Raw genomic sequence first — 13,158 nt, 5'->3', positions numbered from 1 at the left:
AAATTGGGATCCTCACCGCCAGGTGGGCGGTAGATCACTAATCCTGCTAAAGATAGCTGAGGACTCACCTGAAAACAAAAGTGTAGCCCCTCGATTCTCTGAATCATGGTAGGGGCCGAGGAGGTTAATACTAACTGTTCTTTAAAAATGACAGCCACACCTCCACCTCTTTTGGTGCCTGTGCGGTTCGAAAGACATATTTTAAATCCCAGGGGTACTGCCAGCGCAATGGCGGTCATATTATCCTCCTTGATCCATGTTTCTGTTAAAAACAGAACGTCCCACTCGTGCTCTTCTAGTAGTAGCCAGATATCTTTTACTAGGGATCTGCAGTTCAAAAGGCCTGCTCTGAGACCTTTGTTAATCAGCGGCTTGGGTTTGGAGAGCCTCGCAGTGTCTCTTGGTCCCAGCAATAACCCACAAGTCCCACAAATCTGAGGAGGAACGAAAGTCTGAGGATCTATCTCATGAATGCAGCACTCAGATGTAGTATTGAGAGCCCATAGGTCATCCCTTGACCACACCATCCTTCCTGTACGCACCCACTGACCGGCAGCATGCCTGGCCCCGGCCGCGGTCTGGTCGCAGACGGGGGCAGACGGGCTTGCCTTAGGCGCGCCTTCGGCACGCAAACGGCGTGCCCGCTGCGCTCGTCCGCTGCGCTTCCGGTGGAAGCACATATTAAATAAAAGGTGGGGACAGGGGCGTGGCCTGACTGGTGGTGGGCGTGGCCTGTGTGTCCCAGGGAGGTGGCGGCAGCACAAGGAAGTATCCTGCGGCAGCGTTCCAACCGCTGCGCGGGAGTGGCCAGGGGAGAGAGGTAGGTCTTGTAGTCAATCACAATAGTACACTCAAATAGTTTAAAAGCTGTCTTAAAATCACAGTATTACAATTTTTAAAAGGTCCAGGAGCGACTCACCCGGCTTCCGCCTCAGGAGGTCAAAGTATTCAGACTCGCGCTTTTTCTCGGCGCGCTTTTAAATGCTCGAAAAAGGGGCGTGGCCTGACTGGTGGTGGGCGTGGCCTGTGTGTCCCAGGGGGGTGGTGGCAACACAAGGAAGTATCCCGCAGCAGCGTTCCAACCGCTTCGCGGGAGTGCCCAGGGGAGAGGGGTAGGTCTTGTAGTCAATCACAATAGTACACTTAAATAGTTTAAAAGCTGTCTTAAAATCACAGTATTACAATTTTTAAAAGGTCCAGGAGCGACTCTCCCGGCTTCCGCCTCAGGAGGTCAAAGTATTCAGACTCACGCTTTTTCTCGGCGCGCTTTTAAATACTCGAAAAAGGGGCGTGGCCTGTGTGTCCCAGGGGGGTGGCGGCAACACAAGGAAGTATCCCGCGGCAGCGTTCCAACCGCTGCGTGGGAGTGCCCAGGGGAGAGAGGTAGGTCTTGTAGTCAATCACAATAGTACACTCAAATAGTTTAAAAGCTGTCTTAAAATCACAGTATTACAATTTTTAAAGGGTTCAGGAGCGACTCTCCCGGCTTCCGCCTCAGGAGGTCAAAGTATTCAGACTCGTGCTTTTTCTCGGCGCGCTTTAAAATGCTCAAAAAAGGGGCGTGGCCTGACTTGTGGTGGGCGTGGCCTGTGTGTCCCAGGGGGGTGACGGCAACACAAGGAAGTATCCCGCGGCAGCGTTCCAACCGCTGCGCGGGAGTGCCCAGGGGAGAGAGGTAGGTCTTGTAGTCAATCACAATAGTACACTCAAATAGTTTAAAAGCTGTCTTAAAATCACAGTATTACAATTTTTAAAAGGTCCAGGAGCGACTCTCCCGGCTTCCGCCTCAGGAGGTCAAAGTATTCAGATCCCATTAAGAGAGTACTTGTGATATTACTAAATATTATTAGCAGGCACATTAGCCATGGTCTCTAGGGTTAACTTGATTCCCATGCATGGAAGCAAGGGCAATTTGTAATGCTTTATGGTTCTCCTAGATCACTCTCCACACAAGCTGCACCCTAATTATCACTATAGAGTGCCCATCAACTGGGGACGTACTTGAACAATTCACATCTTCCTTGAGATGGTTAGGGCTTTCTGGACAATCTAGCACTGACACAACAGTCAGTCTCCCTAACAAGATACCTAAGCTGACATTTTAGGTGTTTTATCTAAAGTATGAAGCACCGTAAAAACTCAAAAATACTATATCATTTTGTTGTAGATCTTAAGGAGGGGTACTACGAAGTTCCGTCTCTTTTGTGTAGATTTACAGTGGTCAGAACGTACTCTGCTTCCAAGACCCTAGCTATTTCTTAGCCCTTACAATTTTATTGCAGAATACCTCAGCAGGTCCAAATCTCCCTATGAACCATTCTCGTAAACTAGATCCTGCAGTTCAGGAACAAAATCCCCACAACAGAAAGTTTTCTTGTAGCAGTCAGGGTCACTTTTATTTTTCATTGTTTGAAGTTGATTGTGAAAGTTCTGTCGACTATGCAAAGGATTTTAGAAGGTTGGGAAGCATAATGTTGGTAGGCAGCCCTAAACCAAACTATGAAAACATTGCCTTACACTTCACCTCTTCTTTATCTGAGTCAAATTTTTCTCCTAAGACCAGTGGCTCAAACATCACCATAACTTTTTTGCCCTGATTATGAGTTGCCCGATATAGAAGACACTAGAATTAAATACTGAAATTACCATTGCCAGCCAGTACTTCCATCTCTGCAAAGAGCAATCCTGAGTTTCGATAATTGGAACTGGGTATACCATACAGGGCGTAAAATAATTGGGATCTTTACCTTATGTTTATTCCGAAATACAGTTGTCTTTTCACACAGATTCCTCCTGTGTTCAGCAATTGGAATCTGTGCACTGAAATAGCAGAAGAGATGCATGGTGTTAGTTGCCATATGGTGAAATCAGCATAAGGTGAGGCATTATCTCTCATGGAGATATCTCCCCACAGGCTCAGAATCAGGCTCCTTGTGTGCTAAAAATCCAAGATGCTTGATAATGGTTTGAGGATCGATGTGCTCTTCACCTCCTTCCAATTTCGCTAAATACGGTCCAATTCAACCTGTCTAGCACGAAGAGATTCCAGCACCTTCTGTCAATACTATTTGAGAATAAGTGCAAGATAGTGGAGACAGTGGGTCTGTCAAAGCCCTTCTCTTTAAAAGAACCAAGAACTATTGGGTCTATTCAGTTGAAGATGTTCAAGGAGGGTCCCATTCCTTTTCCTGCCCACTATATGTATTTTACTGGAAGATATTTCACCTCACATCAAGAGAAGTGAGTTCAAATGTGGCCTTCCAGCTAGAGGTGTGCAGTTATGTATCTCACGTGGCTACTGCAGTTACCTCAAATTTGAGAACAAATGTGATTGTTTGAGTCAAAATTATATTAGCGATATAATGTCATTGTTTGCATTTACCTTGCACAAATCCAACTTATTGTGTTAATATAATAATTGGTTGTAGAGGGTGGTCACAAGAGAGTGTTTAAGAAACCAGTTGTACATCACTCACCAACAACAAATTCAAAGTACAAAAGGACACACAAGGTCTATGCAATCATTTCAGTTTGATGGTCATCAACATTTTTGTCTGTATGACTATCAACAATAATTTATGATTAGGATGAAGCCCTCCCTGCCAACCGATGAGTGGCATGCTTCATCATAGGGTCCCTGCTCACACCGCAGACCCCGTTTATGGTTAAGGCCACAACTCCTTAAGAACAGTGGAGGACCTCTCGAAGTGTTTTCTTACATGATTAGGGCCTGTATGTGGGGGGAGGATGTGGGTGAGGAGAGCAGAGAGCAGAATAGTGTGAGTGAATCAGTATCTTGGTGGACTAATAAGTGTCTTTTCAATACTCCCAATGGGTAGATTTAATCTAATAATGGATTGAATACTTTCAGCCCAATTGAAATGAGGGGTCAATATGTGTCTGCTCATCAAGTGTCCTAACATATTGGTCCTGGGCTTTCTTCAGGACCAGTCTATCTGGTAGTCACTCTGCAAAATGCGTAAAATATAAAGGTGTAAAGAATAAAAATAATACTTTGTCTAATGATGTAGGCAGTGACTGACAATTCTTGTAGTAATCGTTCACCGGCAAAGTCATCTGCAAAAGTTAAGTTTAGGGCCTCGTCTCTAGCTTCTACTGATGAAGCAAACACAGGGCAGTTGAGGTCCGCTGTTTTCAGAGACATGGTTGTCAGAGCGAAGAGACCAGGACCTCAGAAGTCCTGTTTATGGTTCATCAGTAGAGGCTAGAGTTGAGGACTGTGTAACCATTTCTATCAGAAACTTTGCACAGAGAAAAAGAATCATGGTGTATAAAGACAAGAGAGGGTTGGAGCAGGGTCAGCTTTAAGGCGGTGCGACCGGAGCAGTCCCACCTGGCATTTAGATGGGGGGATGTTGCAAGGAGCGCTGTTTTTAGAAATAACTTATGGGTTCCTTGTTTGTCTAGCAGTTTTCAGGCAACAATAAAAATATCAAGATATCTTTGGTGAATAGTGTTCCTGCTAGAGGTAGATCGGAGTTTTGTCTAGTTGCAGTTTTAACTCATCATAAAGTAGCACAGAGGCTTCATATGCCTACTGCAAAGAAAGTGTACCATCCAGTTCACAGAACTGTATTTTAGGAGGATAGCTACCGGAGTTACTGCTTTTGACACAGATATCCTTTAGTTACTTGCACTTCCTAAGTTACCATCTTAATATACTACAGTGAGCTATGAACTGTTATTAAAGAACTGAACCCAAACTGAATGGTACAGGTTAGAAAGTTATGTTTTTCCCAAGTCTTTCAAGAGGTTGGTGGATATAAATATGTTCATATTTGCAAAACCAACACCAACTGATTTTGTACATTTTAAATCCTGAGATTGTGCTTCTCCAGACCAAGCATTCTTAAAATATACAGGACAATATGTGGTTCCTACACCTTGTAGTCATTGTTGTCTTATGCACCATTTCCTATAGACTGATTTACACATATATGATTCATTGTCTGTGTTTAAAGTGTGTGTGATGTAAAGTGCTGTGACACTTTACACTGGTATAAGTAGTGCTATAAAACAAATGAAATACATGTGAGAGAGGGACTATGTAAAGATAAGGGGCACTGTTGGAGGGTGATAGGGAATCTGTGACGAAGGATGTCATTGGGAGAAACCATAACAAAAACTGTCGCACTGGGGGCGAAGAGCGCTAAAGCCAGCCCTGGGTTGGAGGCTCACGTGGAGGCAATTAGCCAACACTGGTAAAGTTTGGTCTGCCTGGAATGGCTCTAAGGGCCCGATTCACAGAATTAACTTAAGACAAATTCCTAAACTTACTACTTTTGATATTCACAGAAGGCATTTAGTAGTAGTAAAGTTAGGATTTTGTCTTAAGTTTGACTTAAGTTTGACTTAAGACAAAATTAAGACAGACTTAAGACAGAATTAAGGGGTCGATTAGGATGGCGGACGGACAAAGTCCGTCCACCATCCTGTCGTAGCATGGGACCGTCCGGCCTAATGGCGGAGGTCCCGTGCACCGAATTAGGATGCACCCGCCACAGTGGCAAGTGCATCCTGCATTGTTAACATTGCGGCGGGCGGTGCTGAAAGCACCGCCCGCCGCAATGCTGAAAATGCATGTTGTGCGTTTCAAAGCACAACATGACAGGCACCGCGCGGTGCCTGCTATGTTGTACTTTGAAACACGGGGGGTACCATAGGTACCCTCCATGTGCACCCCCCACGACCCCTTCACCCTGGGGGCCCACAACGGGCCCCCAAAGTAAAAACCGTATGCCTTTTTGTGGCGGCATTGCCGCCACGGAAATGCATTCCCAAAAAGCTCATCTTAATATGGCTGGCGGTGTCTGATAGACATCACCACCATATTAGACCTTTTCCGCCACGGTCGGAAGGCGACCACGGTGGAAAAGAGGCGGACGGTCTTCCCGTCCGCCGCTAACCCCCCAGGCATCCTAATGTGGTGGGGGTCTTTTCAGGGAGGATGGCGGACGGATTGCTACCGCCAGACCGGCGGGGGCAATCCTTCCGCCATCATAATCGACCCCTTGGTTAGGATTTTGTCTTAAGTTTGTCATAAGTCAGTCTTAAGTCTGTCTAAAGTTTGTCTTAAAGCTGTCTTAAGTCTGCTGTCTTAAGTCTGTCTTAAGTTTGTCTTTAGTTTGTCTTAAGTTAAACTTAAGACAAAATCCTAACTTTACTACTACTAAATTCCTTCTGTGAATACCAAAAGTAGTAAGTTTAGGATTTTGTCTAAAGTTAGGTCTGTGAATAGACCCCTAACATCGTCAAGAAGGGCCTTCCTGTGTCAGGAGTGGAGGAAGCTTCTCAGGGCTATGGTGTTTACATACAAGACAATAGTCAGAAACTGTTATTGTGGTGGAATTTCTCTGAATCCAGAATCTCAAAAATTGTTTTAAACAAATCTCCTGGGCTGACAGACTGTCTTTAAAACTTCGTTTCATTTCTCCCACTGACCTTCTCTGAAACCGCTCCACATTTGAAGGTATAAGGATTATTCGTATTTCTCAATCGCCTGTCACGATGTTGTATTGTTATAAACATATATTGGTTTCTACACTTTCAAAGCATCTCCGAGTTTTTTAGATTATTCCTGCACCCTTCCTCAGCACTTAGGGGAAGAAGCTTCTTGTCACCGCCATACCCTCACCCTGAATCTCTTTTCTCTTCTTTCTCCTGCAGACACCGACAGGACATCTCGTACATGCCTTCCTAGGTCACCTTTCTAATACTTTTGAAATCTTAATATTAATGTTGTATTACTAACCTACTTGTTCATAAGACTAATGCACCCATTGTTCAGATGTGTTTAGAGGTTAGAATCTTAGAAGGAACACTAGTGCCCAGAAACCTGACAAAGAGTAGAGTGCGCTATAAAAGTATAGTAATTAATTATTATCACTACATGTACTGGTTGGACATTGTACCTAATGAAAGCGCGGTATTGAAGCAAAAAAAGTGCTTTATAAAATAAAATAAATATGCAACAAAATAACATTTTTACAAGGACAGCTGGTCTTCTAAGAGCATCGGAAGTGGCGAAATAAAAGACGGGCACTTTATATTTGCTGTATGACCACCAACACTCCCGAGGAAGCCTCGAAACTCTTGCAGGCTCACAATCCTACAGACTCTTCATTCTAACCTTAGCTTCCCATCATCCTCTGAAGCGGACTGGTAAAGGATACAAACCACAGCCGCAGCCCAGTAAAATGACTTAATTATTCATTGCCGTTCACTCCTCACCAGTGTGAATACTTACATTGCCTTAAAACATAAATATAGCCTTGCCCCACGATTAGGTTTTATGAACTGCAATTATTTGTGTGTCAGAAATATAATTGCACTCCACAGTGAAAGCTAACTCAGTGGGGGTATCGTTTTGCACAATTACAGAAAGTTTTAATAAACGATTGATACGTGAAGTTTTGAATTTTTAATGCATTTTGCAGGCGCTTGAGTGCCTTTTGCCAGACCTGTCACTTATCATTAAAGCTGCGTGAAAGAAAATGGCTACCTTCTAAAATAAACTTGATTGGTAAAAGTATAGCCTGACAAATAAAAAAACAATGGCAGACAGAGGAAGGAGGGGACGTAGACACAGCTATAGCTTCATAGATGACTTAACATTAATGGGTGGCCTTTAACAGTACTTACATTCTGGAGCATTTAACACCCAGTCCACAGCTTTTTATTTTTACACATTGTCAGGAGTTGTAATGGAAAGCTAAAAAATATACTATAGAATATAGCCAATAAAATAACGCTGATATGTGCAGTTAAAAATAAATATTTGTTTCGAGCATCTGTAGACCACACAGCACCCAGCAGCCCACTTTCAACCACTTTCGTAAGGACTGAGGGCAGAAATAGTGAATATGCATATTTTGAGTGATGTATCATTTATCGTTTATGGTTATAGGTGTAACCTCTGGATCACATCATACCCAGGGCCACTGGAATCATGCGGTAGAGAAGGGCCATATTATGTGGCAAGGTTGACAAAATTATGCAGCAAGAAATGACAAATTGTGCTGCATAATGGTGCCTAGTTTGTTATAGTTTAGTTCCTTATTTTGTTATTTTTCCACCTGTTAACAGTATCTGAGAAAGGAGTTCACCTTAACGAGTATCAAATAACACCTAAATAAAGCAATAAGAAACTGAAGATCACTGTTCAACCTTTGGCAAAAGCCTTCCTGCGCTCAGGAACCTGGGTCAATATATTTTTTGTAACTTCTGAATAATTTGACCTAGAGACTATTTTTTGGTTAAAAACAACAGATTATGCAGCAGATGATGGATTACATGGCAAATGTGGCACATCCATAATTATGCGAAAATCGCTTCAGAATCAAATAATCACAGTGGCCCTGATCACACCCCTCAGCGCAGTGCTACTTCAAACATGAATTGTCAGATAAAGACAGGCCTCTCTAATATGGTCAACAACCATTTCCACATAAATTGCCTCCACTATGGCTCACTGATTTGCTCCAACAGCAAGGAAGATAAGGGGATTGCTAATAATAAACTATATTTTCGATATACCAAGGTACTATATGGTCTAATTTTGAAGATTTTTATCATTTTTATCTTAAAGCACACTGCCACAATTTTTAACGGTGCGGAAAAAAACGATGTAATGACCACATGACCAAGCCCCAAGCTGCTTATCTATACTACTAGTATAAAGAGAGAACAGAAATCTTTTGGCAAGGTAAACACGGGAACCACAGCGCCAATCCACACACCCAATACATTGTTGGAATCCTCAGGGTGTGTAGATGGACATAGGCGACATAAAATAAAAAAATAACGTAAATTAAAAAATTTAAATTTGTAAACAAAGTAGTCCCCTAAAACCGCGACCTACACGTAATGACAACATGCGGGGAGGAGCGGTGACGTACGGCGAGGAATGGCGGTGAAGTCCAGAGCGGGATGCTCAGGTAAGGCAAAGGCAGGCGGGAGGCGGGAGGCGGGCTCGAGGCGGGAGGCGGGAGGCGGTATGGGCAATGTCCGCAAGAGGCTCGAGGCTCGAGGCGGGAGGCAGGCGGGAGGCGGTATGGGCAATGTCGGGGCGGGCGGCGGGGAGGCGGGAGGTGGGAGGGATGCGGTCTGGCCAATGTCGGGGCGGGCGGGGTATGGGCAATGTCCGCAAGAGGCTCGAGGCGCGAGGCGGGAGGCGGTATGGGCAATGTCGGGGCTTGCGGCCGCGAGGCGGGAGGCGGGAGGGATGCGGTCTGGCCAATGTCGGGGCGGGCGGGAGTGCGCAGAGGCTGAAAATGCTGCCCCCAGCCCCCTTCTGCCCCGAGCAACGCCGGGGCGGGCTGCTAGTTGAAAAGTATTTTAAATCATTCACATTACCTCCATTGATTTAACCTGTATGAAGATATTTGGTTTCTCTGATTAATCATCTACATTTCTTTAAAATAAAATGAGGTCCTGACCGTTTTTAACTCTATTTGGCACTTTTGCACTTTAATAGACTTGACTGTCTAAATAAAGAAATTCTGATTTGGATTTGATTTGGAGATGCCAAGTATTAACAAATTAAAAACAAGTATTTGGCAGAGCTTTTAGGTCTTAGTAATGAAGCCTGTTTGCTTTTTTTGATGGGGGAAAACATGGCGGCCGCAAGTTAGAGCGGTACGCGCATCCGGACAGATCTCCCCTAAGCTCCGCTGCACTTTTTCTCGTTTCGCCAGCGTCAAGAATCTTGGTATGCGGCTCCTGATATGAACGGCGGTTACGGAAGGGGAAAAGTGTAGGATTTGTCTTTTGTTGTTCCTCGGCGCTGCACCGTATCTGCACCGTATCGGCGCCGATGTGCATTGGAGCGAGCTTGAGACCCCTCCCCTCTGCCTTTCTCCTACAGTGGAAGCGGGCAGCCGTGGAGCTGAGGCGCGGCCGCAGGGTGGCGGCTCATGGGCTCCCCAGAGGAAATCTATGTGGAGATAGAGGAGGGGGCGCGACGGTTGCTGGGCTTCACCTGGCATTCACCAATTTTCGCCCTGTTGAATCCTACGTAAGGAAAGACGCCAAGGGAAACGCCGAGAGAAACGTTGAGGGTGAGAAGGAGGTGGCTCGTGAAAATACCTCGGCTCCTCCTGGCGGCTCAGCTGTGGCCGGCGAAAGTAAGGTGGGGGCTCGGGTAGAGGGCACAGAGGGGGATGTGACTCCCAACACCAGTAAGCGCACTTCCAAGAGACGAGCAGTAAAAGGTAAAGGGCGGGGGAAGGGCCCCAGAAACTCTATTCTTACTGAAAACTCATGTGGGAGGGTGGATAACTGTGGCTTTGATCACGCTTTGTTGGAAGGAACCAGAGAAGTGGGGGTTGAAGCTGTGGATGTGACTAGGGCTGAATCTGCTGCAGACAGAGCCAGGGGTAAAGATAGAATTGGTGCAAGCCAGGGGGGTAAAAGAAAGGAGGATAGTAAATCTCCCAAAGAAAGGAGTGGTCCTCAGAAGAGGGGTAAAGGTAAAATAAGCACTTACAAAGTAGTGTAGTGCGCATTACTCCCTCTCTGCGTTCCTTCTTTAAGGTACTGCCTCAGGTGTTGGAAATCTTCCCGGGAAACTCTGTTGATCACAGTACCCCAATGACGAGTAAGGCTGAGCCCTCTCCCAAAATATGACTAAAGCTGTGCAGGACAAGGAGACCACTAACCCTCTTGTAAGAGCAGAAGAACTTGGGTCAACTGATAATACCGGAGAGTCTATCGATCACGTAAATACCAATGGAGAGACAGGTGGGACAAGTGGGGTATATGGGGAGGGAGAAAAGGGGGCAGAAAGCTCACTCGAGGCACTCCTAACAGCTATGAGGGAGGAGATATGGAGTGGTTTCGTGGTCTCAAATTCAAATCAGAATGAGATTTGGGCAGCATGCGAAACCCTCAAAAAGAAAGTAGATGGGCTTTACGAAAGAACAGAGACCCTGGAGGGTTCGGTGGGGTCACTGAAAGCCAATTTGGAGACAGCTGAGATCAAGATCCAAAGTTTACGGAGAGAGGGGGATGCAATGAGGGAAAGGGTCGAGTCATTGGAAAATTACTCACGGCGGAATAACCTTCGAATCTTGAAAGTCCCGGAGGGGAAAGAGGGGGGAGACATCAAGGCTTTCCTGGTTTCATTATTAAAGGACTCCCTAAATCTGGATGAGACAGCTGACACTCTAGACAGAGACATTCAGCGGATACATAGAGATCCCTTCTGTTTAAATCCCGGTAGAGTTAAACCCAGAAAGATATTGGTAAACTTTCTTACATATACTCTGAAGGAGAAAATCCTGAACCTCGCATTGAAGACTAAGTCGTTAAAGGCCTCAGACTTCTCTTTTGAAGTCCGGTCTGATTTATCCAAATCCACAGTGGGAGCTCGGCCAAAAAATGGAGAAGTTCAGAGCAGTGGGGGCAACAGTACAGATGAGGTTCCCTGCTTTTTTGCGGGTGATGTCTAACAACAAAATGCACAAAGTCAGATCCCCTCTTGAGGCTGAAGAATTACTAGAATCTATTGGTGATCATTCGCGAGGGGGGGGGGAAATAACTTCTGCATTCTGTTTGGTCACTATCACAGGAGGGGTTGTGACAAGGTTTTAAACTCTCAACATCTTTGGCTGGTGCCTTGCCCATTTTTCGGGGAGATTAGGGGACTTCTCTTTCCTTCCCTTTTCTCCCTCCCTTCCTTTTTCTCCTTTTTAGTGAAGTGAGAATAATAGGGTATAATGTAGAAACCGATATCTAGTGATAAAAAGGCTTTGAAAAAAATAAAAGAAAAAAAATAATAATAATTAAAAAATATATACACATGGTGTAGGGGGAAAACATTTTTTAAATCCTCATAAGCTAGACCTCTCCAAGTTTAATAAAGCTTTTAAATGTCCTACTAGTGGTTACTCCCAGGCCAAGGGATGCCAGCAGTCATATCTAAGGGATTTGGGCCTTTTGGGTTGGTGGCTGGGATGGGACGGAGCAAGTAACTGATATGTCCTTTCTAGAAGTCTTATCCTGGAATGTTAATGGCCTGCATGTGAAGAGCAGAAGATACAGAATCCTCCAATACTTGAGAGACTCCCCCGCGCAGGTTATTGTCATCCAGGAGACACATCTATTCAAGAGGGAAGTGATTGATACGCTGAAAAAACAGAAATGGGTGGATAAGTTCCTTTGTACAGACCAGAATGCAAACATAAGAGGGATCCTCATCATTTTTAAAAAAACAAGCAAAAGTCCAGATCCTGGACTATAAAGAGAATCACAGTGGGAGATGGCTCTTAACAAGAATTTCAGCAGGGGTTCTGATTCATACACTAGTAGGCTATTATGGCCCGAATCAAGACGACCCTTCTTATTTGAACACGATTCAAAATCACCTGATTACCTCCCAAGACCCGGTCATTTGGGTTGGTGACTTCAATATAGTCCTTAATCCTAAACTTGACAAGTCTCCCAACTCTAGAGCCTGCGTACTATCCAAATCGAGGCAAACCCTATTATCGATAATGTTACAGTTGGGGCTAGCGGATGTATGGAGGGAAAGTGTAGGCAATTAATTGGGGGCTTCTTTCCAAAATTTTAAATACAAGCATAAGTCACGAATCGACTATGCATTGTTTAGTTATTGCCTCAAAGACTTTGTGACGGAGTTGGAATACCTTCCCTCCCATCTGTCTGATCATTCAGCCATCTTATTCATCTTAAAGATTGGTCAGCAAATTAGACATGCTTCATGGTCCTTTGACCGGACGATCTTATTAGAAGATGATGAAATTGCTTTTTTGGTTGCAGAATCCAGTTCATTTCTGGAAATTAATATGAAGCCTGCTGACATATCCACGGTGTGGGAGGTCCTGAAAACCTATTTGAGAGGATGTATAACCAATAGAGCCTCCCATAGAGGTAAGGTATATAGAGAGGCAATTAAAAATCTTGAGCAGGAACTGCGCCTCTTGGATGAAAAGCTTGGACCCTCCATAGGCTCTGCAGAAGAACAAGAGAAGCGGGCCGAGCTGAAAACACAGCTCGAAAATTTATTACAAGTAAGGGTTGCTAAGAGATGGGAGGCTTTCTTACTTCTCAAACTTTGCCCCCTTTTGGGATTCCCCTGGGCTTCCACCATGTTTGAAGGATAGTCTCGCAATCCCC

The sequence above is a fragment of the Lissotriton vulgaris genome, chromosome 6 (genome assembly GCF_964263255.1).
Source record: "Lissotriton vulgaris chromosome 6, aLisVul1.2, whole genome shotgun sequence".
Taxonomy (NCBI): Eukaryota; Metazoa; Chordata; class Amphibia; order Caudata; family Salamandridae; genus Lissotriton; species Lissotriton vulgaris.
This window is presented reverse-complemented; position numbering follows the sequence as displayed.